Source organism: Corvus cornix, chromosome 2 (genome assembly GCF_000738735.6).
Source record: "Corvus cornix cornix isolate S_Up_H32 chromosome 2, ASM73873v5, whole genome shotgun sequence".
In the NCBI taxonomy this organism is placed as follows: Eukaryota; Metazoa; Chordata; class Aves; order Passeriformes; family Corvidae; genus Corvus; species Corvus cornix.
In genome coordinates, this window is record NC_046333.1 from 15,149,640 (window position 1) to 15,176,544 (window position 26,905).

A 26,905-nucleotide genomic window follows, 5' to 3' on the forward strand; every position below is an offset into this window, starting at 1 on the left:
CTCCAAGGAGCCAGTAGCAGTGGTGGCACGTGGCCACTAGCTGGGACATTGTCAAGATACAGCCTTGAAAGGCTGTGCAGAAGTCATGAGGAAGTAGCATCTCCTGCCTCAGACCTGATCAGGGACAGGGAAGCCAGAGGTCCTGCCTGATCAAAGCCTGCAGGATATCAACCATGTCAGCACCCATCATCTGCAAGGATGCTGGCCAGCTTTCTGAATCTGGCTAGAGTTCTAGGACACTCACCCCGCCTTCCCTTAGATAAATAAACCTAAAAAATAAAATCAAAGGAATTGGATTGGCAGGACCAACAAAACCATTGCTGCAGCATTGTCATGTAAATAATCTGTCAGACTGGACTTCAGAGTAAAGGCTGTGCAGAGCTTCTAATTCGAGGGAGTATCAACAACGCTGCAAAACAGTTTGTTTTTCCAGCCCTCATTTGTTTTGTTTGCCAATGACATCAGTGCTTTCTGATAGGCTTTGCTTCCTGAGGATGCCTGCTATCTTGCCAGCGTTTCCGACTTGTCCCCAGCGCCAGTACAACTCCGCATTACATTGGAAACGGTGGCCAAGCTTTTCTCTGGAAACTTCTCAACAGCACTCTCAGATGCAAAGAAACAAGCGTGAACAGCGGAAATCAGCATCAGCCCCCATGTAGACACACACAATGGAGACCCACAGGCTGAGCAGGTGGGACACAATGGGATCACCAGATGGAAACGTCGTCAGAGCACCTCACCTTGGGGTGCTCCGTCCATACGCAAAGATCTCACCTCTGGCCTGAGAAAAGCCCGAAGCACTCCTGATAAACACCATGAAGAAATTTGGTGCTAGTTTCCTCTGAGCTGCTTCTGGAACTCATTCTCAGTGGGGGAAACACAGTTTTCTATTTATGACCTGCTTTTGTCTGTAGTTCCCTAGCAGGAGTTCCCAAGCCTTGTTATTTTGGGGGGGGATACACCACCATCTGTATGATGACCAGTACCAGTCATGACGAATGCCAACACTTGCAGCAGTGGCAGAAGCAAGTCTTACCTCTATGCTCTGAAATGACTTGCATGGCATTGAATCCTCCCTTCATGGTGCTCTCAGGAGCCCCTTGGCAGGCTCCTTCCTTTAGCCCAAGTTCCAGAGAGTGTCCCAGCACAGCAGGCACATATTGGGTGGGAGACCAGAAGTGATAGAGGATTTGGCCCTGGCTGCCCTCTGTAATAGCTCTCCTGCCCTCTGCTACTTGAAATAAAGGGGAAGGTGTCAACTCTTTAACTGGCTGAATACAACTCCTGAAGCCCTTCTTGGGTGTGATTTGCCCTGCCCACCTCTATTTATACCTGATTTATTTAGAACTATTTATAATAATAATGTAAAAGATTTTGTAACAACTTTCAAGAAAAGAAAACATCAAAGGAAAATGATTCATACTGCAAAATGAAGCACACAACATCAAGAATTGCCAAAATCAAGGCACCCTGCATGGACACACAATTTGCTGCAGTCTCTAATTACGTGACTTGAGGCTACTGAATTCTGCAGGACTTCTGCCTCGATTGGTGTGCAGGCTAGGTGATGCTAGTTCTTCCTGGGTTGTCTCTGCAGCAGCGATTCAAACACTGTTCTGAAGACACAGTTACTAACAGGCATCTGAATTACAAAGCGTATTATCTAGATGGGTCACACATTAAACTAGCTTATCTTCACTCATGTCTGGGTGACATTATTCCCATTTCATATCAGACATGTGCCAGACAGAAGTATTTATGCAGACAGACTAAAGTGAAAACAACCCTCTCCACTCTAGGCATCCATTCTGAAGTGCTTACAACCTGATTTTCTGAAGGACTTAGCTTTAAAATGAACTAGGTACATTCAGAGCAACTGCTGCAAGAACCTGGTGCCTCTGTACATCAACCTAAGCGTGGCAAATAGCTGTCCACACAATGAAGACATGGGATGAGCCAAAAAAACTAGTTGCAGTAATTTGTGTACTATGCTTTCCTCCATTCCTCTGCCCATCTAATCCAACACCAACATTTTTGTCCAGGAAGCCCCATATGCCCCTGCCCCTGTTAACTCCTCACCACCATGTACCCCAGTGCCTTCATTTCCCCCGTCCCGCACTCACCAATCCTTCTTGCCGTCCTCCCCTTCTCCTCCAGCATCCCTTCCCTGCCCTCCTGTCTCCTGGTCCCACCAGTTCAGCCACTCTTCCCACACAGCCCACCACTGTGGCAGTCAGCCCGTCCTTCCTGCTGCACCCCTCACAGCTTCTGCTGGCCAGTTCTCAGTTTGCATCTGTCACTCCAATTTCTTCCTTCCCCTCCTGATGAACACCTACTGTCCTGTCTACACTTCCAGCAGAAGCACCTCCATGCCTGCTCTCTGCTCCCAGATTTGAGACCCCATCTCACCTATACCTGGAAGAAGCAGGAGCTGTCATTACAGGGATGATCCCACTGAGCAGCACAGCCCTGGGCCGGTGCTACACAGGCATGCTCTGCTGGCACATCCCTTGGAGCAGTTAGGGCATGAGCACAGGGCTGGGTCACAGGTGGGCTGCTCAGCACCAGAGGCTGGGGCATGCTGATGGATGGGGCAGAAAAGTCTTGAGGAAATGGAATAGCTCGAAACAGAAACGAGTCTGCCAAGAACACGCACAGATGTCTCCAAGCCTTGTCACCATAGATCCTGTTCCTGAACATGATGGCACCGCAGTTCTCAATCAAAAAGCTGGAGGATTTATTTTCTTTCCCCTTTCTAATGTGGGCAAAACAACATTCCTTCTCTCCTTCCCCCTAGTTTTTCTTGGAAATGGTTGAATTGGTTTAGCTGACAATATTAAAATAAACTTAGCCTGAGAGAGAGACACAACCTGAAAGTCTCAGATCAAGTGATAAAAGCCTGACAGACTACAGCAATGGAAAACAGGTTCTTATGATTGTTTTAATACTAGATGGTGCTACTTGCTCTGTCTAAATATAACCCTAAGCTACATCCCAGGAGAACATCTAAGTCTTTGGACATTTTAATTGCTCCTGTTTTCTCACTCTGGCTTTGCATGTGTCCATATAAAACAGCCTATCAAACGCACATTAAACAAGGCTTTTACCTTGCTAATTTCATTTTTGGGGGGACAGTAAAGTCAGATGGGAGTGTAACCAGCAGACTGCAGTGCTGATGTGCATGCAGCCACTGCAGAGTGCCATGCCCCTGCCCTCTGCTACGGAAACAACCAGCACCACATCCACTGACTTCCAGACACACGCCCCATTGGGAAAGATAAAATTCATGTGCTTGAAGAGCCTTCAACAATAATGTTCACTGTGATCAAATGTTAGATATGTAATGCAAAGATACTCTAGAACACAGGAGAAAGAGATTGGAGAATATTAACGCAAGCTGGATGTATTCAACTTGGCGGGACTTAATTAAGCATAGGCTAGGAGTAAGGAAAGAGTAGGAAACTAGTCAGGGCTGCCTCCAAGCAGTGAGTAAATACCTCCTAGAAATTCTCAAAGGATGAGTGAAGGGTAAACATATTATCTAACTTCAAACAAAAGGGGGAAGGAGACAGATCTGGGGTATCATAGACCAAACAGCCATGCTTTGATATCAAATAAGAAAAATTAGTATTCAATCCACTTGTAAATACTTATAACAAGTGTTGATTTATTGTGGAGCAGGAGGGAGCAAGTGTGTGATCCAAGAAGAGTTTCCATCTCCCCGCTTGCTGCCTTGCACTGCAGCTGCATCCACTCCCACAAGATAAAGTCATGAGAAACAGAAAATACAGACTTGTCAAGAACAAATTAAGCCTAATCTATTTAATTTTCTTCTTTGATGGAGCTGGGAGCATAGTGACTAGAGAGGAAAAAACAGTAGAAGTCACACGTTGGAATGAGGAAAGCTTTGATGAATGCATGTGATAGCATTATATGCAAACCAGGTGAATACAATTGAGGTATAATTTACTGTGGGCAGGCATACAAATGCATCAAATCTGTACTCAAGGAACAGTTGTAAGTCCAATGTCAACCTGAAAAGACACATAAGGGCTGTGCCTGGGGTCTTGCTCTATTCGGTATTTCCATTAATGACTTGTAAATTAGGAGGAAGATTACAATTACAAATCTCTAGGGAATGCTGTGAACATTTTCAGGGATTAAAATTAGAATAAAATCTTAATAAATCAGAGACTTAGTCTGAAACGAATGACTGAGATTCAATACAGGCAGGAGTAAAAATATATGTGGAAGAAGGAGGATGAAATGCAAAAGTACAAAACAGAGTGGTACAGCAAAAGAATCTCTGGGGCTAGGAGGAAAGACATCATTTGACTCAATGATCTTAGAGATCTTTTCCAACCTTAACAGTTCTATGGTTTCATGATAAGAGCAGTGCAGGGCTCGGTACACACAGGTGAATAATCTTGGAATATATCTAGAGGAGCATCACACATCATCCTCTTTTCTCCTCTCAGCCCTATATCCAGTTTGGGCCTTACCTCAATCAAGATGTTCACAGGAATGAAAAAAAATTTAACCAAGTGTGACCCCTAGAGAAGAGGGTACAAGAAGTGGGCTTGTTTCGTTGGAAGAAAAGTGTGGGGGAATGAGGGTGAGAGAATGAGAGACGATAACAAGTTTAAAATATGTCAGGCTGCTAAAAGGCAGCAATAATCTCATCTACTCGCTGCAGATGTGGAAAACCAAAGGGACTGACTTAGGAGGCAGCAAGGGTGATTTAGATGATTAGGAGGAATTGTCTAACCATAATGATAGTTATCCACTGTTTATGCTGGCAGGTTGTGAACCAATACAGGTTTTCAAGAACAGATTAAATGAAAATCTATCAGAAATGGTGCAGATTAAGCAATCCTGCCTCAGAAACAAGAGATTTGGGATGGAAACTGAACTTTTTGATGTTCTTCCTCTACCTTCCTCCCACAAAAGTTACTGTTTTGTTGGCATGCCCCACACATTTCCAAGAAAATCAAAACTCTTACATACAAGTCTCTCAGTGTTACTAATAGTCACCTCACCTCAAGGTGGCTTTTCCCTCTATCCCCAGCCCCTCCTGCTACAACTCTCCATGCACTCTCCTTTCCTGACATCTCTGCATTGCAGGGAAGAGTAAGGAGAATGCTAAGGGGGAGCAGGTCTGGCACAGGGGTAGAAAAAGAAACTTTGCCTCTTCTCCAGGGATGGGAAGGATAGGGAGGCTGAGACACCAAACACACACTGTGGTTTGAAGGCTCCTGAGCAGAGAAGAGGCAGCTGATGAGCTGAGCAGAGGCACCGGAATGGGGTCCTGACCAAAGGACTCTTATCAGATCACAGATACGCAGCAGGCAAAGCTTCAACAAAGCTCCCGTTACAGCCAGTGCTGTACTGAAGGCTTCAAAGCCGCTAGTGCTACATGCATAATCATCTCTGCAGACTACATGGCAGGAAGACATGCCAAAGTCATTGCTGGAAGATAAGCCAACTTTATGTTGGCTCCGCATGTCTTCCCAGGTCAGTCCCTCCCATTCACCTCAAAGAAATTAAAAAGAAAGATGTGAATTTTTGTGTTTAACTCACATTACCTGTGGGCAGGAGAGTTCACATTTTTTTCTCTAACACAGAGATTCACAGACAGTGAAAATTACAGCTCACATCCTCTTTGCATTCTTTGAGCAAAAAGACCTCACTGAAATCCTGGAGGAACTGTGCCAGAGAAGAAATTAATGATACAATGTGTCTCAAATAAAATTAGGAAGCGGGGAGGATGAGAGGAGCAAGTCTTAAAGAGTTCATTTAACTCTCAGAAGGTAGTTATTCCTGTCTTGTATCTCATCATTGCAGATGCATCTGCAAACCCACCATGGCATGAGAGAGAGAGAGTGCAGAGCATCTCCTGGGGCAGATCTGAATGAGATCATTATTTGCTCTCCAGGTGCTGCTGTTTGTTAGGAGGTTTCAGACTCTGCTTTCTTACATTCATCAAGAAAAAATGGTAGAGAGAGAGAGATTTTTTTTTTAAAGTAATGTGGGTGTTTGAGTATTGGGTTCACTCTGCTGAAAAACATGTCTGACTCTGCATGGATGGGAGTTGGTATCTGAAATAAGCTTGATTTTTTAATTTGCCATGGACCAATCCAGCCCTGATACGCTGAGGCTCATAAGCATCCAAACAGAAGTAAATGCGTAACAAGGAGAGAGGATAGGTCCAAGCATGCACAGATACCACTGTTTGTATTAGCTGGTTTTCAAAATGTCAACAGCTTGCTTTCACTGATGATATACCAGCACATTAGTCCAATGAAACTGGTCCAGATTTTTTTCAGAGAAGGAGCAATTGTTAAAGAGCACTCACTGATACTCTGTGCTCCAGATATAACCAGTCCTTACACCAATTGGCAGCATATGGTGTATTTCCTCAAATGACAGCTTTTGTCTGTCACAACAGGAGAACAAAATAGTACATTTATTACACAAAGCATAATTAGTCAACTTCAACTCTTTCCCTCCCAAAGAGGAACTGCAGAAGAGGATATTTTTCAGGACCAGATGAATGTTTCCACGCTGTTTATAGTTTTGCATGGAGCAGTCCACTCTGGTGGAACAAAGCACAGGGAATCACATTTGTTGGTCACATCTTAAAATGAAGACATTATGGGCTAATCATCCCACCTAAAGTACCTATGGGCAAAGTACTAATAAGCTACTCCCACATTAGGACTTCATGAATAAGTACTATTGTTTGTATTTTTTTTTAATAGAAAAGCTCCCCATCTGTACAAGACAAAAGAAAAAAAATGGAATAAAGGATCCCAATAATAACTGTATTAAATCTTCCAAAGCAAAAATTTTTAATAAGGGATCCATCACATGGCTGAACTTCTTTGAGGTGACAGTGACATGACTTATAGAGCCTGGGCTCTGTGATCAAAAGGATTACACACATTAGCATCCTACTAATCACAGCAGGATGGGCTGGCCCATCAGGCCAGGACTCAAGGAGGAGTGATCTGTAAACAAACACTTTTTCCTGCTCACAAATGTAGCTGGGAGCAGAAGCATTCCAAGGTTGGTGTGGTCTTCTCTTCTTTCAAAGAGATAAGGATTGTGTCTTCTGGAGTAAATAAATTCTCAGCATAGTCTTACACATCTGTTTGTTTACTCATTTTCGGACACCACCGTCCTCTCCTGTGTGTTATCCCTTTTCTATTACCCTTGCGCATATAATCAAATGCCCTCTCTTCCAGATTGACCCTCTGCTTCTTCCTGTATTACAGATGCCTTTGATCTTTCTTTCTTGGATCTGTGTGCCCTGACTCGTAGTCTCAGCAGGATTTCCCCCCCAACCCCTCGCTCCACCAGAAAATAAATGCCAAAGTAGCATTTTTATGCATTAGCATAGAAAAAACTAGACAGATGCTTGAGAAGGCTACACACAAGCAATGCTGTGTTGCTGAGGCACTGTGTGTGCTGGGCAGGGGTGCCCACCAGTAAGGTAAGCCCAGGCTGGTGAAGGGTGACCCAGTTCCTGAGCACAGATAAGTCCCTGGAGCAACAAGGTGATCAGTCATCATCACAAGGAGGAAGATGAACCATCCTGAAATTTCAGAAACAGATGTTCATTTTTCCCCCTTCATCACGCTCTTAGTGACTTGCACGGTGCCATCAGTGTTTTCAAAAAGCAGAACCCAGCCTTTAACTTTTTTTCCTTTTTTCGACTATCTCAGATTTTTTCCCTTGCCTCACCATTTGAGACAGTCCAAGTTATGGCTGACAAATTCCATTAACATCCTAACTCTAATACACTTGGGCAAAGAGGCTCCTGCGGCGTTTTGTTCCCTGCAGGCACTGCCAATACCAGAAGAACCGAGGGTTATTTCTAGGTAGATGTGAAAAGATGTCATCAGTTCACATAGAGACCTTAACAATCACATCAGGACTGCTGAAAGGCTGACCAACCCCTTCCTTCACAGATGGAACTGGTGAGTAAGTTTCCCCAGCAAGCCCAAGTCCACTGGCCCTTGCAACAAAGCACAATAACAATGTTGCAGAAAGTAAGGTAACCCTTTCCACTCGAGGATTAGGAAAAAACCTCTGTTTAAAAACAAACTGCTGTAATGGCTTCAGCAAGAGACCCAGAGGATTTTAGAGATGCAGCTCATGGCTTGGTCAACACATTATGAACAGCAAATTACAAGAGAACAATTGTTTCATACCAAGCTCTCCCACCCCTGAACTCCCTAAAGGTTAATTAGGATGGCCTCTGGCCAAATTAATTAGAAGATTTGGGCAGGACTTTGCTATGCATTTGTAACGAGTTCCAAGGTGATCAAGAAGTTCAGAAATGCCTCACCTTCCAAACAGAGCATGCTTGGCAAAAAACAAGCTCACATGTGCCATGTCACTCCTCCGACAATCAGGAGAAACACTTAAAAGTAATGTTTCCCTAACTAACAGCTAATACAGAAGAACTTTCTGCATCCTTCCCACTGAACAATATGCCCTTGTTTATTTTCTGTGTGCTTTTCAGGTCATAAGAGGCCAGTGAAGTTATGCACCTAAAGAACGATATAGTACCGTAAAATGCCAGTTGATACACACGGCCTGGCAGACCCTGAAAGATCCGTCTTTTCCAAAAGCTGGCAAATACATGTTGCAGCATGGAGAAATACTGAACACCAGCATAGGAAGGGAGGATGCAGAAGGGCCCAGCCTTTGAAATGACAGACTAAATTGGTCTTTTAGTTGGTATTTAACGTGCCCTGGTGGCACAGCTTAGAGACGACCCTGCCTTGAGGGACACAGCCATGCCCAGCTTCTCTACCTCAAGGCAGCAGTCTGCCTCAACTTCCTCCTGCTGCCCTAAGCATCCTTGGAAAAGGGAATAGCTGGCAGGACCACACTTTTTCCTCCAAGTGGTACCATGGTGAGTGGTAGAACTGCACAGCATAGTAGGGTAGGGCAGGTCTAGCCTCTGTGATTACAAACCAAGTGCTGGCACAAATTAAGGCTCTGCAAGTGGCTGCATCTCTGATCTGTAGAGCCCTTCTCTGTCATTAATCTGATATTGTTTAGTTTGAAGCCGGAAGGTTGCTATTTTCCATGTGTCTGTTACCCACAAAAAGGAACAGCCATTCTGGGCAGAATCGGAACTTCTGAAGTAACAGTGAGAAACTGCTTCAGCTCACGCAAAGAAGTGTAGTTGAATACTTTTCAGCAGGACACAATTCTCATTGTCACTAGCCAAGATTTAATGTCTTGACTCTGTGAATCAGACTGACTACTTAGAACAGTTAGATAGTTAGATCTAACTTAAAGACATGGGCTGGAGAAACTTAACATGTAGAGTCCATGCCAATAAAAAGCCATTATTCTCAACTCTTAACAACAACAAAAAAACAAAAAAACAAAAAAACAAAACAAAACAAAAAACCAAACAACCACCCATCCTTAATAGATGCAAGCGCCATTTGGCACAGATCCAGTGGCAGACTAAGGCCATGATTTGCAATTCTGAGGCAATTATGAAATGACATAACAGCACAGATCTCCTTCTGACAGAACAGCTGGGTTTTTGTCTCCTTTGCAACAGGACATGGTTTAAAACAACCACCAGAGAGTAAAAAAAAACCCAAAGAGCCATTTGACTACCGTGTTAACTATGGGAGTACAGATAAATACCAAGAGGGGCGGCACTTGGCGTTTCAGACCCTGGTGCCACATCCTCTCGGGTCGGTAGGAGCCGGTACCGAGTCGCAGCCGGAGCCCCGGTCCCGGGCGCAGAGGACCACAGCGACCGGTGGTGAATGAAGGGGAGCGGCTCCAGCGAGTGGCACCGACCAACTTCCCCGGGACCTCGGCTCGGGGCGAGCTCCGGGGGAATGCCGGCAGAACGCTCCGCCAGAGACGGCGCTCAGGGTGGGGAGAGAAGAACGAGCAGGTGCAAAGAATGGGAAACCCGAGGGATGCGCCCCCCGCTGCCGCGAACCGCCGCCCGCTCCGGGACACCTCCGAGCGCCGCCGTCCTTCCCCTCCCCGCCTCCTCCAGCCGCCCACCGCGCCCTCCCCGAGCCGCCGGCACTCACCGCTCCGGGCGGCCGCGCAGGTCCCGCGGGTGGCGCTGGGGCCGCCGCGCTCAGCGGCCGCGGCTGCGGGAGGCGCCGAGCCCGCGACGGGCGGGGCGGGGCGGGGCGGGGATGGGATGGGCGGGGAGGGAGGGACGGGGAGGTTCGGTGCCGGCGCCCCGCCCGTCCCCGGCCCGCCCCACCCCGGCCCGCCCGCGGTGGCTCCGCGGGGCAGCGGCGCTGCGGGCGCTGCGGGAGGCAGCGGCTTTGCTCCGAAAAAGTTGGACGGGCAGCTCCTGCCCTCTCTCTCGTCACAGCTGAGCACAGCCCATGGCTCAGCTGAGGTGAACGACATCAGCTTTCTCAGCATAAGGAAAATCTGCAGAAGGGAAGACGGGTCTATCAAGAATGGAGAGGGACAAGAGCAGACCTTTCCAAAGCTTGCTGTTCTTCCTGGCACCCGGCCATGCACCCAAATGGTTTGTTTTCAACATGGTCTTCAAGCGTTCTTGAAGCATTGTTAGTTGCCTGCTTCCCCACCCTTCCCCTCCCCATGGTTTATTCAGCTTCTAGAAACAGGTGAATAATTTGCAAATCTGTTTTTGTTTAATGACACTCTCCAAAAAAAGTATGTTTGTGAATCATTTACTTTAATAATTGGTTGGGCCCATCAACTGCTTGCCCTGTCTTAATTGAGTTTTATTCCAGGCTATCCAAGCGCTTTTACACATGTTCATAAATTGAGTCCTATTCAATATTTGCTCTAGTTAATAGTGAGAAAACAAGGGCAGTAAAGTTACATGATGAGTCCAAGGTCACGGCAGAAGTCTGCAGGAGAGCCCAAAACTGCATACAGGTTTTCTGGTGCCCCGGTTTCACAGGGCTCTGGGAGTAATTGTCATTGACCTGCTTTTCTACGGACATCTCCTTTTGTCTTCCAGCAGTGACGGTCTGAGCCTGCAGCTGCTGACACATGATGCAGCTACCAAGGACAATGCCACCGGCAACAGGGGGACCTTGAGCAAAACCCCTTGCACCCTGCCCCTGCAGATTGCATGCGAAGTTCTTTGTGGCTTTGCTGGCTGGGAAACACCTGTATTTTCCCATGGTAAAGCCTTGTAGCTGACACAGTAGTCAATCAGTAGCAGGTTTAGGTTTTGTCACAGAGTAGTTTCATGTGGGTGTGACAATAGCAAGGGTTTCCATCAAGGAAGCTGTGCTGCCACAACTTACCGTTTATTATTTAAATATCTTGATTATGACAGGCAAAATGGGAGTTCTGGGGGTTTAAAATACTTGTCTCCTCTGTGTTGTAAGACAAAATTTCCAGAACGATTTTCTCATCTGCATGGCTGCAGCTCTGAGCTGTTTGTTCTCCCTGGTTGTAGGAGACAGTCCTGTTTATATCCCTTCTTCCCAAGACAAAAGCTTTTGCTCTGGTTAGGTAGTCATGGTGCGCCACACAGAGCAGGTCCTTGTTCCTGGAGCTCATGGCTCTCTGTTGGGAAAGCTGCTTTGGACCTGGATTTAGGGGATGGGAGGAGGTGTGCAGGGGGAACAGGTTGGACCACTTGAAACTGGACCATTTACTGAACAATGTCAAAGGGAAGGGACATCTTTTTGTCTTCGTGATGTCACAGCCTGTAGACAGCATGATAAAAGCACAGAGGACAGCACATCTCAGTTGCCTCTCTGCACCTGGGGCTAATTTTTGCTACATCTCTTCTGAGAACACTTTGTGGGCTGCAAAGGGAGGTGCAGTCCTTGGAAGGAGGCACTCCTGCAGATTTGTCTGGAGTCACTGAAGATTTCCCCCGAGTGAAGTCAAAGGACCTTAAAGTTAAAGAAAACAGAGGAAAAGCTCCTAAAAAAAATAAGACTGTGCCCATGCTCCTAGGTCTCCTGTTACAGAAAAAAGCCTGAAAACGTGAGCTGAACATAGCTCCACAGTCAGAAACCAGAAAGCAGACATCATTTTTGAGACAATATGAGGGATGCCTTGGGCTGTGTTCACAATTAACAGCAAATGATGGCTGGCAGCCCCAATTCATGTCTAAGAGGGTTGCCCAGAGGGTTGGTGTAACACATGAAGCCATTAGTCTGTGAGTTGGGAAGTCTGAGGGCTGAGCTTCTCATCCTTAGTGCAGCTTTCAGGGACTCCCTTTGCTCCTGCAGCATCTTGCCCTCTGCCTGTTAGAGAGCAAGTTCTTTGGGCAGATGTTGCTTCTTGTTTTGTCTTTGCCCAGATCAGCGGGGTTGTGTCCTCAGGTTGCTACTGTGAGACTGTGACTGCCAGGAGTAGGGCAAAGATGAAAGAAAGCAGAGGAGGAAGGAAAGCAGTTCTGCCTTTTGATGGTCAATGTGCACAACTGATGAAGCCTTGCTCCCCTGCAAAGCCCACAGTCCTGCAGCTGCCTGAGGAGATCTCCCTCTCCTGGCTCTTTCCAGAGAAGGGGACCATTGTCAGACATTCTTGAATTTAGAGCTTCATCCTTGAAATGGCTGAAAGAACTAAATATGGCTGAGAGAGAAGCATACAAACGAAGTTTGCAAAAGAGAAAAGAGCACTAAAGCCACTGTCCTGCCATGTAGGACTCCTGAGATGGGTGAAAACCAGTGTCATGGGGCAGGGTGGCTCAATGGGGTAACAGAGGAGAGAACCATTATTGTCCCCTGTAAGGAGAAGGGCAAAGAAACCATGGATCAAAAGCTGATGGTGGTTGTGTGCACAAAGCTGGGTATCTGGACAGGAGCATGGTGGGGCTGCATGAACCCAGCAAGCAGTAGAGCATCCCATGTGTCACAGCAGGCAGGTTCAGATCCTGTGGGACACGGTAGAGCAGGTCTGCATGCCTGGGCAAGCAGGGAACACCAGGACTCAGCTCCTCGGGAGATGAAGAGCAGCGCCTACAAGTCTGGCCTGCAAGTGGCCATTATGGACAGAAATTGTGGAGAACAGAAACACACAAACATGAGCAAGACAGGCCAGATGGGGGAAATACAGAGGAGTTAATTTACAGGGAAGAAGAAAGGAAAAACACAGAGACATGCTGCACACCAGCCAACTCCTCAGCAGCAGCACTGCAGCGTGTCATCACTATGACAAGTGAATGGGAAGTTGTGCTCTGCTTGATGCAAGTTATGGCTGCTTTATGCCTTTATAATTCTCTCTGGCCTCAGAACCTCCCTGATTGGGAGTCCTGTGTTTATGTTCTATGTCCCATCAGCAGTGTCGCTGCTCGGGGCCAGAACTTTCCTGCCACTCCTACAGAACTTGTTGCAGGCTTGGAGCCTCATTTCTGGAGATGATCATTCATCAGTGCTTTTTACAGTGAAATCAAGCAGATTTTTTTCATAATTTGGTGAAGTTTGAAGTAACTAGGTGCATTAATTACTCCCCAAAAGACTGTAACAGGTTTTGTCTTAGATCCAGTTGCCAGGAAAATGTTTAGGAACATATGCTGAAATCACCACATACCTGAAGTTTACCATAACTAACTAGCCACAGATGTGCTATTAAACCCCTGCTTATTTTTTCCTCTTGTCCATCCTATATGGCATGTTACAGCCATGATATATTAAACTTACTTAGAACAGCTGCTAGTCATAAAGAAAATAGCTATTACCTTTTTGCAAGAAAAAATTCACATTGCCCATCCTGACAGTAATCACCTGTTTATGCAGTTGGCATCTCTTTTTAGCTTGGAACAGAGAAACTTCAGATATTTTATTGCTACATCAAGGGAAACACTAAGCATTGCTATGGAGAAGGGAGGTTTTCATTTGCCAGTTCTCTGGTGCTTCTTTAGCTGTATTTTGACTCAGTATTCAGGGATTCTTTTCTCAAACTGCTTTATTGCTTCCTAGTCATCCCAAAAAAGCAGATGGGGTGGATGTGTAATGAATAGAGGGAAATAGTTCACGATGTCAGGTGGTGACCATTCTGCAAAGACGATTTAATTCACAGCAGTTGGTGTCTGTGCAAGGTGTTGGGCCAGCGGCTGCTGGGGAGCAGAAATACTGCACTGATGGAGAGTATTTTCCTTTAAGTGTAAGGACTCAGCTATCATTTCTGTCAGATATACCTTAAAGTCCCAAAGTTTGACACATGAAAGTGTGCTGGAGGGAGGAAAAAATGGGGGGGAAAGCTAAAAAGAAAAGACTAGTGAACACAGAGAAAGTGTACACCCATATTATGTGAGTTCTTGAATGCTGTGAAGATTGATGAAAAGGCTGAGGGGTGTGGCACACAAATTACCCTGCAGAATTTAGCTGGTTTACATTTGGGAAAATTAGGTAGTGCTTCCAAAACTTTTGAAGTGCTAAATATTGTTAAAACAATCCTTACAGCTCTTTTATTCAAGGACTTGGCTCAGGGTACTCAGAAAATAACTAATGAGTTTCTCATCATAACACCCAAGAGAGATGGGAAGTTATCACAGTAATTACCCCTGTCACCCAGCTGAGGAACAGAACAGTTAAGCCTTGTTTTTCAGGGGTGTTTCTTGACCAAAATATTTGTACAGTCATTCAGCTGAAAAGCTCTTGAGAAGGATTAGAAGCTCTAGCTGGCCTCTCAGCAAGGTGTCGAGGGGAGGAAGAATCATCCCCCAAAGGTAGGGCAAGATGAAAGAAGACAAGTTACGCAGTAGCAAAGCATGTTGGTGTTGGATCTATCCTACTTTTCTTAGTTTATTTGAATGGTTACTACTCCAGAGAAGACTAATTCCTGCATTTGCTTAGTAAAGTACTACAGATTTGATGCATTATGTATTGGGGTACAAAGTGGTATAATACAGATGTTATGGCAGCTCCATCCATCTCCATGAGGGTACACATGGAGGCTCAGCTGTGACTGCCACATTGGCATTCCTGCAAGAGATGTGAGCTCCACTTGATAAGGAGGGGGGTCTCACAGACACTGGGAAGTGAGAGGTGTGCAGCTTAGAAAAGGTCTTTTTCCAAGCACTGGTTTTAGCTTGATTTCTGTAATAAGAAGAAATTAGTAGGAGCTGTGGATCCCACTAACATCATTGTGTGGACTATTGCATGAGGAAAACAGACTTCAAATAAGCTGAAAGATGAGCAGCTTCAGTCAGATCTCATGAGTTAGCACAATGTGTTGATGATGTCTGTGGAAATGCCCACTTCACCTTTACTTGTGAGTGCTCAGCAGCCCCTGGGCCATGTTTGATGTCCAGTGTAGGTGTAGTCAAGCAGTGGGTTCCACCCTGTACTCCCATCAAATGTCTGGCTACAGCTCAGCACCACCCCGCTGTGACTCCAGATTTACTTTGTCAAAGTCAGATACTGATCTGTTGGAGTCACAGTGAAGACTGAAAACAAACTGGGGTTACCCACAGGTATTAGCTAAAAATTCTTTGCCCTTTTCATTAAATGAATTTCAAATTTACTTGGGGGGAAAAAAAGAGAATCAGCTTCATCTTCAAAACAGCTGCAGTCATATTCTTACAGATATACTTACAGATAATTTAACTTGCAAATGCCTAATGGGTGCTGAGCAGGTCTTTATTTGGGAGAATAGACTGAAATAGTGGAGAATCTGGGGGAGGAGAAACGCAAAGGCCAGAGTGATAAAGGTATGTGAAGTAATGTAGAAACCAGAGACATCTTTTGGGAATGTCTCCTCCCTTTACTGAGCATATATGTATAAACAATAGCCTGGAAGATGGAAAATACAGTACAGATAAAAGGATTCTTACTTATTTACACTGACATGTCTAGGCTGTGAAATCACTGCTACTAAGAGACAACTGAAGCCCTGGGAAAAAAAAGGAAATATATGCTGATGGCAGAAGAACCTATAGCTACAGCAGTAAATATCAAGAAATAGAGTCTGGAAAGGTTATACTCTTCAAAACTTTGGTCAGACTGTAGTTATTGGGAAGATAAAGGAAAGCTGCCCTGGAGCAGGTTACCCCCTTTTCCTATGGTCACAGCCATATAGAGAGGCTCAAAGGTGCTGGGCACCTGTGTGCAGCTGGCAAGGGCACACAGCAGGAGGGGCAGCCAGATCAGTGGCCATGGGCTGTGGGCCTGCCATTGCCATGATAGTCCTGGAGATAAACGCCTTTGAGTGACTGTCCTTCCCCCAGCACTTGCCATACTTTGGTATCACTCACGCTAGAGCCTCTGCAGCCAGCCCTTCCCTGAGGAGTGCAGGTTCCCCTGGGGAGAGGAGAGCATCCTTGAAATTGTGTGTTTCAATACACAATAAAAAGGCTCTTTTTAATAAATGCTTTGTGTTGTAGTTTCTATTACGTCCATAAGGACTGAATTAATAGTTATTTAACTCATCAATTTAAGCTTTTAGCTGTGGTAACATAAGTTTTCAAATCTTAAGTTTCAAAAGACAGGGCTGCCCTTTCTGAAATGGTGTCTCCCTCCAGTGGATCTACATGAGCTAGTTTTATGAGATCAAGGGGAGAAAGCTATCTACAGTAGATTGTTTGGGTTTTTTTAATAAGAGAATTTGAGCGCAGTAGCAAGGGCAAAGAGTGAAGAAAGGCTTATTTGTAATGGGAGCACTCAAAAAGTTCAACAAGAGTTTGCAAGACCCCTTCATGTCAGTGCATTCCCACAGAGAGCCTCACCCAAAAAGCTGAAATTACAGACCTTCTCAGTTAAAGAAAAAAAATAGGAGAATGACTTGTAATTTTTGAACCAGAGAAGCTATGTTTATCTTCCAAAAAACAGCCCCTTGAAGATGTGACTGTCATGCAGGTTTAGAGAGCAGGCAGAAAGCCCACAGACGGACAGGCCTTGGCCGCTCAACACCCAGCACCAGGCATCTATCTCCTCAGGCGAGGGGATGCTCCTGTTATCTATCTGATGTATAACAGAGTGTAGCAGCTTTCCCTATCCAAACACATCTTGACACTGGAGATTGCACAGATCCCAGGGCTCGGGAGGGAGGCCAGGGCCGTGCACCCGCCCCGGAGCAGCTCACCGCCGTGGGAGTGGCAGAGACGGCGTGGGGAATCGTTATCAGGGAGCAGTGACCTGTCACGGCCGTCTCGGATGGGCCGCAGGGTCAAAGGCTTATGACTCAAATCCATTCTTCATAGAAAAATCCTTTCCAAATGCCTGACTACACTACGAAATCACACAGGGAGTGTGCTGTTATCTGTGGGGGTGGTACAGACCCACCTCTGCTTCATGCAGAAAACCAAAAAAAGAAAAATACAGCTGTGCAGAGCATCCCTATGCACAGAGTCAGCTTTCCGAGCTGCTTTCCTTCCTTTCTACCTGCTTGTAGACAGGTTTAGTGGAGTGAGTGGGGATATGTTTCAGCCCCACAGTAATAAACTTGGCTTGTGCATGTATATTTTAGTCTTGAATTTAACTCTTATTTGCTCTCTTACTCTTTTACAGGCACTTCTGCAGATATTGATGTCATCCCCACTTCTTATTTACTCTCCACTGGAATTGCTTTTTGAAGAGATAGGAGAGGAGATATTTTTTGGAAAAGTACTGATACCAAGAAGTTATCTGAGCAGCATTACGGAAACAGTTTTGCTTGACAACTTTTAAGTTACAGCAACTGTGCAAAGGATTGCAGCACCGACACCAGAATGTCAGCCTGCACCATGAAGGTTTACAGGTCTGTAGGGACTGCATTAGGATCTGAAAGTCATTGAAATCCATTAGTTATATTGTAGATGTTTATACTGATATTACAAAGAAATCTTGCTTGGAAGGCAGAGAAATTCAAGCTCTCCTACCAGAAGACTTACCTTATCAAGCTGAATTTTTCTACTTCCTTCCTTCCTTCCTTCCTTCCAGGACCAGAGAGAAAATGGAACCAAGCACCAAAATAATAGAAGATTTTTTTAGGCAGAGCCTCATTCAGATTAATCGAAAGGCATCCATGTGCATTTTACTAGGTGGGTTTGTTCTGAGGTCACCTGCACAATTTATGCAGCCCCCAATTCACTAAAGGACTTCCAGACTCATCAGTGGAAATTACACCTCTACCTCACCATATTTTCTCTGCTTCAGATGAGAAACAGACACCACTGAAGCCTTATTTATCACATCCTTTCCTTCCCTGGATCAAGCTTCACCCCTGACATTTGGGCATATTGCAGCACTGTGATACAGAAGCATCATGCAGGCATCCCTTAGAGGAGACAGGCTGTTTAAAGACCAGGATGCTGTGGGACATTTACACCACACACACTCTTTAATTGCATCACCACTGTGCCCAAACCCAGTCACCCCCTCAGGCAAGTCCCTCTTCTGGGGGTCCCACATTCCCCTGTCTAGATGTGAGACCTCATAAGATCTGCCTTCACCTGACAAAGACCTGAACCTAGAAGGAGATCCTTTGTTCAAGGTGTTTTAGAGTGCTCTGGGAGAAAAGCAGCCAGCCAGCCTCCGAATGAATGGCTGTTTGAAGGGAGATTAAACCCTCCCTCTATGTGCAACTTGCAGCCAGGCAGCCTACATCAGAGAAGTCAAGCTACATCCACTCCAAGGGGAAAGTTAAAATAGAACTGAATCTTCTTACTTCATCTCTGTCTTTTGTTGTGCCCTGCAGGCAGCATTCACCTGAATGTGTATCCTCCAAAGTTAGAGTATGCTTGCCTAAAGTGAAAAAGGGCACACACAGCCCTATCCTTTTATTCCCATCATTTCTAGGAGAGCATCTGTTGTCCTTCTATTTAACATGAACTTATGGGTCATGGGCAGCACCACTAACCATGTAGGTACTTGACATATTTCAGAAGGGAACATGAAGAGCAAGTTGCAAAAGTTGTCAGATCCTTACAAGTGGCTGCTCCATATTTGAAAATAGAGGCAAACAATCCCTACAGAAATAACAATACTGCTTTAAGATGCTGTCCTCCTCTACCCACCAGGATCCACCTTCCCCTCTAACAGAGTCAGATGTATGGACAGTGGGACCTGCATGCCCATTTCAACACCAAGTCAGTGGTTCTAGCCCAGATACATTTCCGGCCTGCAGTGGGCTGGTGGATTTGCTGGAAGTTTTGCAAGGAAGATCTGCTGAGGGATGTTTCGTTGTACAAGTGAAGGAAACAGCTTGGGGCAATGGCACCATAACCCAGTACAGCTGTTTCTGCAGTGATCATTTGTTCACATTCTAGGATGCATTAAAATAGCGGCTTGGAGCATTTCTGTTGCTGCTTATCCTCTGACTGGGCTGTTGTTAATGCAACACTCACTCAGTGAAGTGTTTTGGATGAAATCCAAAAAAGCACTTAGGTGCCTAAATCCAAGACAGTGATCCACAGCTGCCTAAGGACTTAGGTTCACCTTTTTGTACGCCCCTTCCCTGAACCTCTTTAAAAACCTGGACTTCTGCAGTAGGTTGACTCTAGGTTCTGTTGTCTTGACTGGGCTTGGCCACCAGAGCCTGCCTGATGTGCCTGTGCTGTCCAGCCCTGCAGATGAGGTGGCTGTGTTTGGGATACTCAGATGCTCTCTGGATGTGCCTGAACTCTGAATTCAGCAACCACAGCTGCTCTTGGTCAAACTGTGGCCAGTGCTGGTCTTTTCACCTGATATAGCCACCGTGGGGTTCTTTGCAGCCAGAGGGTCATGAAGAGAACAGCACAAATGTGATTTTACGCTGATGAGGGAGGAGGCAGCCACTAGCCTGGTTTGAGAACGTTTCTCCCATGTGACACTCTCCTCTCCCACTCTCTAACAGGGTTCCACAGTAGAGGTGATGAAGATACCCTTCACAGAAAACAGATGATCTCTCCTCCACCGCTCTTGCTACTGGTGGCCTGATAGGCAATAGTGGAGTCAGGCCTGGCATCTGCTGCTTGTGTGGAAACTGGATGGGTCATGGGATGCTAGGCTCAAATCCACTCATACTGCCACCCATCAATATAAATCTACACAAAAATAACTTAAAGACATTCCTAACAAGCTATAAAATTCCTCCAATAACCAACTCCTCAATTACATTGCAGAGTATATCTGTCCATGTGCCTCTTTTCTCCAGATGGAGCTCAAAATAGTTACAGAAAAATCAAATGGCAGGGAGTGAGGAAGACCATAGTTGCTCTTCTACTACAGCTTATTCACCTTGCTTCTGAAAAAGCCACTTACTTCCAAGAAAGCTCTGAGTAGATGACAAACTGAGGTACACAGTTCCCAGTGCTGGGAACTGGTTATTTTGGATGTCAGCATCCCTTGACAACTGACAGACATCTCTGACGGACATTTCTCGACCACATTCACATGTCTTGCCATGAGACCATTAAGCTTTGCCAGGTTTCTCCTCTTGTGTGATAAAGCAGTTAGGGCTCTGTGTGACCGACACTTGCACTTTTCAAATACATATCTCAGGTAGGGCTCTACATGCACAAGCTGTTTTCCTCATTAAGCCCTTCAGTTACTGCTCTTTACTTAAATCCAAGCGGGGCTGTAAAAGGCTTAATCGATGTAACACATTCACTCCTGATGATGTCAGGGAGCTGCTATACCTATCTAACAGACGAGCTGATCTGCTAGCCGGTAAATTTGGGACGACAAGCAAGGTTTATCATGTTAAACCAGATGCCATCAGCACCCTTCAGTTCTGCAAAAATGCGCTAGTTCTTCAAAAAGATATTACTGAGATGTGTAAGGAAAACATGAGATCTGAGCCACTTCCTGCTCTGGCCTTCTGAAGTTGGCACCTCTTCCCACAATCAGGAGAAGAGCCCGATGTGGAAGCGTGTTTCTGAAATTATTTCAGGATGAGATTTGGTGTCTTCTCTGCCTACATATGTCCTCAGCAGGAAAACTGCAGAGCAGCAGAAGAGGGAAGATGAGAGCTACTGTGGGACAGAGAACAAATCTCCTGTAGATCTGTCCATGCATGTGTGTCTGGCTGGGCCCCATCCTTCAGCCATGCTGTGATCCATGTTTCAAAGGGACCATGATTACTTCTCAAATTACTGCTTCTGGCAGAACAGCAGAGCTGGCAAGTGAGCTTTCAGGAATGTCTTTATCCTTCATGATCCATATGAAATAGGTCCAAGTAGTAATATTTTTGGAGAGCCAGATAAACAGATTTTGCAAAGGTTGGGAGCAGTAAAACACACTATTAATAAAACAGTCACAGTGCTCTTGGTTTTGGTCTTGTTGTGATAATTATAAGCAGAAGTTTTCTTTTGTCTGGTCAAAGTTTCTGCTGCTTCCAATTTAGAGCTGTCAGAGACAGCTGAGCAAGAGGGCTTCATTCAACAGACAGCAGTATTTGATTCAGCGAGTGCCATCATTCTGCTTTGGTAAGGTCAGTGGAAGAATAAAGAGAAGCTTGTCTGAGGACCCATTCTCCTATCCACTGTTAACACTACTGTAGCTCAGAGTAGCCTACCAATGGTGTCTTGGCTTAGAAAAAAAAAGGACTTTTTTTTAATATATATAAGCATATCCATCACTGTATACAATAGTAAAACTAGAACTACTTTAATTGTCATGTTTATTTTATTACTGCTGACTTATTTTAACATGGTACCTTCAATAGGGAGAAAAAAAGGACATACTCTCTAAATACTGGGCATTAGATACAAAGAAGAAGCTACTCATAATTGTGTTTTTTTATGCTCAGCCAAACATGAAAAAAAAGTGCCTTCTGGTGGCATGAACCTGCCTAGGAGCAGGGATTTTGTTTTGATAGTCAATAATTTTCTCTTCACATTTTCAACTGGTAAGTCTCAACAGCTACCATTAAGAATCAAAGTCTTGGTGCTCCAGAGGCCAAAGCACCCACCATTTCGCCTAATTTGTAATTTAACAGGTTTATCATTTACACTGTGATGTCTCTTTTAAAGGAAATCGCAGTGGAATTAACCAATACTAAATTTCAGGTGCAGGATGAAAATGTGCAGTGGAGCATACTTATGCTACAGACAGACTTGTGTGCCTGGATACACTGCAGTGGATATTGCTGAAAAGGACAGCTTTTCTGCAAAGTTCTGTTATATCCCCTCAGCAGGAAACAATTATCTGTAATACCAATTTCCCGCAGAATTTTGCAAATCCTTCCCTACAGGGATTTCACCTTTCTTTGTTTTCCCTGCACAGCACAGAAAGTCTGACTGCAGTGATACAAAATCAGATCTGACTCATTTTTATTTTCAGCCTCTGGCAGCTGAAGGGAATAATCTCATTTTTGACTAGAAGGAGATGAGCAAACAGGGTAAGGGCTGGTGATCTGAATCCCGAGAGGACCTCCAGCAGTGCCTTCCCACTGCGTCCATTTTGTGATGAGGTGCCCAAAAGGAGGGGTGGAGGATGCAGTAGGGTGGTTCCTGCTCTGGGGACACTCATGCCTTGGAAGAAGGGGTCCGAATTCAGGCATGCCAGGGCCCCAAAACATCTGTGGGAAGGGGCACTGTCATAACCAGTGCCTACCTGGAGACACCCCTTGCAACACCTGCTGTCACCCCATATGTCCTCTGAAGACGATGAAATCCCCATGGCAGAGCCCCTGGCTGCCTTGAGCCACCTCTCTTTCTCTTTCAGCTGCAGCGTTGTGAGGAGGATTACAGCCATGGTAACCAGGAGTCACATTTTCAGCAGTTTTCTGCATTTTTTGTCTCTGTCCCTGTCCCCTCTTCTAAAGCAAGATATCTCCCTGCAGAGCTTCCTGACGGTGTGGGCACAGCCCTGCCTGTGCAAGCAGTGCTACAACCAACCCATGGCACATGGCAGGGGGTCTGCCTTTTTATCCCACCCTGGAAAGAAACTCTGAGCTCAGCATGGGGGTGCTTAGACTCCATACTGGGCAGGACATGCCCAGGAAAAGAGGATGTGTGGGGTTCACTGGTGGACATACAGAGCAGGGATGCCCTCCTCAAGCTGTTCAGCATATTCAGAGCTACTGTATAAGAAGGGTTCCTTGCATAATCCACTTTGTTCCAACTCTACAGACATTTTTAAAGGGCCTTGGCTATGTAGTTAGGGATGCAGGTATGCTAAGCCTGGGATGGCCCATTTTCCTGTCCCCAGAGTTGGAAGCCCAGCAGCATTGGGGCCTGGCCCACTGACTGACAGGGACAAGCAAGAAGTTGGATTATTTAGCTGCATTTCCCACCAAGAAGAGGCTTGTGAGGTTGTGCTGTCAGTCCATCTGCACAAGGCAGTGTGTGGCTCTGCTATAGCTGGAGGTGTTCCCAGGCCATAAAGTCCCTGTGGGTTTGGGACACGCGATGAGCTGGCTCTGTCCCAGCACCAGCTGCCCTTTGCCCAGGCAAGCGCTGGCTCCTGGCAGGGCAGGGGGTGCCCAAGGCAGTGGCTGAGGCAGCACCAAGGGCCAGACCCTGCAAGAAGCCAATCTGACAGGCTCCCACGCACCACTCCATCACTGTTTGTCCCTCTTCATCCCCAGCTGTTTATTAACTCCACCTCAGCTGACCTGACATTCAGGTAAGCCAAATCTGATTTTCCAGCTGAGGGAGCCCTCAGATCTTTACCGTTTCCAAACAGATTTCATCAAGGAAAGCAGTGTGCCCAGCTGCCAGCTAGAGGAAACTCAGACCTTTGCAAAGCTCTGGCTGAGAAACAAGGAGGAGAAAGAGCACAGGAGCAGCACTGGACACAGCACATGGCTGAGGGTCTGACCTGGGATGTCCCATCAGGGCCTGTGGGTGGCCCAGGGTGCAGCTCCTCCTCTCCATGGCAGGCACTGGGGGCTGTTCACCCCTCTCCAAAATGCAGAGTGCATCAGAGTGGTGTTGGTGTTGAGGTCCTGGGGCCACTCTGGTGAACTGGTTCAGTAAGGCAGGAAGGGCAGGAGTGGCCCAGTCTTTGGAGGTACAAGAGAGATGGACAAACAAGGTGAAGAAACTCCTAAAATATAAAGAACACCCTCTGATATTTTTTTAATTTTTATGTACCTGGTACTAAAGATGGACAAATGAAATTCAAGTTTCTTAAGGTACTTTTTTTAAAAAAACTGTAGACCTAATTTACAGCTGTCTTTTTAAAATACACTGCAAAACACTTGTTCAAAAGCAACATTTGTGTGCAAGAGGTGACTTTAAAAACAACAGTGACAAAATTCTAGTTCTGGGAAGAACATTTTTAATCACAAAATCTGAGTAGCTCTGCTCTCCATTGTAGATGCTTTCAGACCTGCCCAAAGCATGTGCATGTGCATGTGGAGCTGTGATTTGCCATTCTTTAGGATGTCTTTGTTGTTGGCCTTGAAGCTGCAGGAGATTTGCCTTGTTTCCACAGCAAAAGTGAGTACAGAGTGGGCTGCCATTGTCCAAGAAGTGTGAGTCCTACTGTGGAGACACACAAACCCACAGCACAGAAATTTAAAGCTAAATGAAATGGAGCAAATTCTGCAGGGCTGTTAATGTAATCTGATATTCAGCCCTGATCGTCCGTTTGTATTCATGGTCTTTTTACTTGCTAGACCTCTCTAGCAATCTTTAATTTAAAAAAATTCCTTTCCCTCTTGAGATCTCAGATGAACGGGGTAAAAATGTCATTTGTGTGATAAACAAGGTTCTCCTTCAAGCAAAGGGTAGGATCTGGATAAATTAGCTACAACTTGGCAAGAGTGGAAATATCCATCAAAAGTTTGTCCTCTTAATTCCAGAGTCCAGGTGACCACAGTGTTAATTTTGTAGAAGCCGGGAGAGCAATGGCCAAGTGAAGATGCCCCACCTTGCTCTTCTTGTCCTCACTCTGCTGAAGTCTGTAAAAGGGGTTGGTGGCACCAGATCTCAGCATCTTTGTAATGGATTTCTATTTTTCAGTCTCAGGGCTTAGTTGTTTTTGGAATTTGAACATTTTTCATTCAGTTGTAGCATAGTTGTGATGTCCCATGGCGTGCTGCAACATTTACAAAAATCAACAACAGTCCAAGTCCTTTGCTGGTTCAGAGCACTCTTGGTTATTTCCGAGTGCCATGGCAGAAGCAGGGGCCACAGCCTTCCCCTGCAACACATCCTTGAGGAGGATGTAATTACTGAATTGGGTTTTCTGCTGGGCGTGCTCTGACTGACAGCCAGAGCCAACCCAACCTATGACAACTTCATAATAGTGGAAGCTTATCTGCCAGCAGTGCCAATAAAAATAAATCACCTACTTGCCTTATGCTCTGTGTAGATGAAAACAGAATCATCAATGGTCTTGTGTACTTCTACACTAACTCAACGCCCACAGCATTCCTTTTTTAAAATCAAATTGCAGGGTTTTGAGAAAGTTACTATGTATTGGAGTACGGAGAGCCGAGGTTCAGTGTGTATGAATTATGAGGTTACAATACATTCATTGTTTGTTTAAATACTGTTTTTTTCAAATTAGGTTTGCATGTATGAGTGTAATGTTCTCATTGACTACAGCAATGCACAATAGACCACCCACAGTTTGGGAGGGTGCCACGAGTTTGTCCCTCTGTGGGCAGACACCGCTTAGATTTCATCCCCATTCTGTCAAAGTATCTTCAGCCTGGCCTTACTTGTTCCTTCTAGATGAGCTGGAAACATATGTGGATCACATAATTTTCTGTAGTGACCTCATATACAGTTAAAAGATGATTTTAAATTGAAAGCCTGTAGAGTTGAGACCTGTACCACTGATCCAAAATCCAGCATTTCCTACTCATTCAGTGTGGGAGTAAATCAAAATTTATTCCTCTGAAGTCAGAGATTTACATAACTTTAAAGCAGGGATGAGTGTACATACCTCATCTGTGAAGGGGGAGCCACATAGCAGGTTAATTTTTTTATGATATACTGGGGTTTCAGCTGCTTTGGTACAATTTTGTCATCATCCCTATAACCAGTCCTCCTACATTCATAAAGAAGTATGTGAGCAGGCAGCCAAATACAATGCAGTGTATGGAGGAATAGCTTCCTCTCATGTTGCATTGAGATAAAATTACATAACTCAAAGCCACCAAGGGCACAACCCCTGGCTGTATTTCCATCTGGAACATATGTCCTTGCCCCTTCCCCCAGCACTTGTAGGGGAGATGCTTGGATAGGTTGTTATTTATGTCAGCACAAACTGGTGGTACCAGGCACATCTCTGTGGTGGTGGAGGAAAGTATTAGCTCCAGCATCATTGTGGAGAATATGTATGTGATGAGATAATAGACATCTGGCAGTGAGTGGCTACTGGAGCTCTGTAAATCCCTTGGCTTGTAGTTTTGTGCAGAAAAGCTGCCTCCAGCACAGTATATGGCTGTATAGGCCTATTATAAAGATTTAATTAAATCTTAAATTAAATTAAAATCTTAAATTAAATATCGTGTTGGTCCTTACAAAGCACTGAGCTGTGTAATACTGCTTTTGGATCCCCAGCTTAGCTCTTGTGCCCAGATGCCCCCAAGGACAATGTTGACTGAAGAGGGAGACAGGGAACCCCCAGGTGTCTCAGGACTTGCTTGTAAATCACTAGGGTTTGCTTTGCTGCTTCACATCCCAGGATTTTAGCTGGGCCAAGCAGCTCAGCATCTGCCCTTGGGCTGTGTGTATCCCACCTGAGACCCTGCACGTGATGTGTGCTGCCTGCACGAGTCTTCCCCCAGGAGAGGCCACAGCCACAGCCCAGACACCCCCACCATAGCCCCGTCGCTGCCAGCACCTCTCTGTCCAGGACGTGCACCACGTTTTGGGCCTGTACAGATGTGAATGCCACATTTCTCACTTCTGGTACAGGAGAGATGAGTGTTCAGGTCCCTGCTCCAGGTGCAGGCTGTGCACTGTGTCCAACTGCTGTTTAGGATAAGCACCCTAAACCCCTGTGTTATTAACTCAAGGTTAACACATAGTTATTCTTACTCCAAAACATGAGATTACAAACACCATTAATATTCACCACCATTGAGAACC

At 45.5% G+C, this 26,905-nt stretch overlaps 1 protein-coding gene across 5 annotated transcripts in view; it reads right to left on the bottom strand.

Moving 5' to 3' along the window:
- Positions 1 to 26,905, bottom strand: part of JCAD (junctional cadherin 5 associated) — a 63,983-nt gene that overhangs the window by 22,263 nt on the left and 14,815 nt on the right. Inside the window, exon 1 of one of the 5 annotated variants that reach the window (XM_039548412.1) lies at positions 10,086 to 10,119. The exons of 3 other annotated variants lie outside the window; for them this stretch is intronic. The gene's annotated coding sequence lies outside the window, so the exon portion shown is untranslated. Of the gene's footprint in view, positions 1 to 10,085; positions 10,169 to 26,905 lie in introns of those variants that run through there. One more of the 5 variants, XM_039548410.1, reaches the window with a different exon arrangement.